The sequence below is a fragment of the Poecilia reticulata genome, chromosome 2 (assembly GCF_904066995.2).
Source record: "Poecilia reticulata chromosome 2, P_reticulata-male-v2, whole genome shotgun sequence".
Lineage (NCBI taxonomy): Eukaryota > Metazoa > Chordata > Actinopteri > Cyprinodontiformes > Poeciliidae > Poecilia > Poecilia reticulata.
The window spans coordinates 19,947,300-19,949,225 of record NC_088831.1 but is presented as its reverse complement, the minus strand read 5'-3'; the positions used below and the strand labels follow the sequence as shown (position 1 = coordinate 19,949,225).

The 1,926-nt window shown below is 38.8% G+C and overlaps 1 long non-coding RNA gene across 1 annotated transcript; it reads left to right on the top strand.

Annotated features, from left to right (window-relative positions):
- Positions 1 to 218: 218 nt before the first annotated feature.
- On the top strand, positions 219 to 1,537 carry LOC145548846 (uncharacterized). Its single transcript, XR_014084837.1, has 2 exons — positions 219 to 855; positions 938 to 1,537. It is a non-coding gene; the product is annotated as an uncharacterized LOC145548846 (long non-coding RNA).
- The last annotated feature ends 389 nt before the right edge of the window (positions 1,538 to 1,926 follow it).

Genomic DNA, 1,926 nt, shown 5'->3' with positions numbered 1-1,926 from the left:
CTTCATCCTGACTGTTGATCAGCTCCCATGGCTCCATTACTTTAAATGCATTTGTGCCAATGAGCAGATCTACATCAGCATCTATGTTGTGGAGCTTGATGCTTTGCAGGTATGGCCACTTATCAATGTCCTCCTGTTGTGGAACATTCTGCTTTGAAACAGGCATTAGTTTCTGTGTCATGACATCTAGAATATTTTCTTTTTTGTTTTTACAAATATTGACAAGGCAACAAAAAGACAAAGTGGCTCAATTATCACAGATGACCTGCATTCAAAGACCATATATAAATACTGTATTGAAGATATAGATATCTATTGCTATATATCTACATCATATTTCTATTTCACATGTTATGTGACTATTAAAGGTTTAGTCACATGACTCAGATTGCCGTCAGTAAAAACAAAAACCTGCTCTTACAGGCCCAGTCTCTCTGCTGCCCCCTCTTCCCTAGGGGGCAGCAGAGAGCAACATGTAGGCGCAGGGAGGAAGAAGAGCGAGAAAAGTTTCCGGTTGTTGTGGGCATAGACTTAATATAATGATATATTATGTCTATGGTTGTGGGGAGTGCAGTGTATTGGTTTTAGGGAAACCAGCTGTTCGTTGTACTTGTTTTTACTGCCATACTTTTAGTTTATATGTTTTATTTTGTATTAGGCACATTTTATGTTATTGTGACTTTTATTTTGGAAAGCTAAAGTAGGAAGTGAAATCCAGAATGTTCGCTGGGGCACCAAAAGAAAGAAGAAGCACATGACATGAAGGCATGACTTTAGTAACTAGTTGTGTAAAGTAATTTAAGTTTAAGAATTCTTTTTTTTGTTGTTGTTGCTCATTTCTACCTCAAAAGAACGGTCAGCCAGCGAGTTATGTTTATATGTCATGTATCATTTGTTTATGTCATTGTATTCATTTATGTTTATGTTGTATTTTTAGTTCGACGGTGGTGTTATGTCAGTGGCAACAAAGTGGAGTATGTTAAGAAGATTTCATTAAAGCTGACTAACACCAGCAGTAACGAGCTCTTTATTGACTCCAAGAGGTGGAAGTGATACTTGTTCAAATGAGGAATAAATTTCTTAAAACATTCATCTGCCTCCTCCTTGCTTTTGCCCGCCAGCGGAGCAGAAACGATACGAGCTTGTCACCATCGAACGAGCCGAAATAGAGACCAGCCCGTTTAAAACCAGCCTCTGATTGGACTCTGAGCCAATCAGAGCCACACATCCTCCTTTTCATACAGGCCTTTAAAAAAAGACCCGGACTAAAAATTCTCTTTTCATACCGCATCGTGATGCTCATAAATTAAGGAAGGATAACCTATCCTTAATGGCGCTTACAAGCATTTACAAGCGATCCAAGAAAATGATTAGTGACCAAATGATCGCAGAAGGCTTACATTCAAGGACTCTGCATCAGGCGGTCATTGACGTCACTCTGTGACGTGTGATTCGGGCTTTGAGTTTGAAATCCGAGGATTACGTCACCAATGACCAGCTGAGCCAATCAGCCTCAGGTGACGCACAGGCCTTATTACGTACAGTATTTGAATGGAGGATTTCATTTTTTTAGTCTTAAAGTTTAATAATGATCCAAATGACGCATTTCAATTAAAATAAGTCATTAACAGATTATACAAAGAAATTATACAGAATATAAGTGGTTAATAATACTTATATAATGTCTAAAGTTAATATACCTTATATAAGTAAAGTGACAGCACACAGATATGGGAAGTGTAGAAGCCCCTACTATATTAAATTGACATAGGAATAACAGAGAGTTGGTCATTCTAAGGTAAAAACCCAGCGCATACAACATTCATGTTTTGTTTTTTTTTCATCCGGACGGCTTCCCTGCAATGGCACAGCGCCCCCCCCAAGGGGCCGCACCCCACAGTTTGGGAACCTCTGCTTTAATCCCAA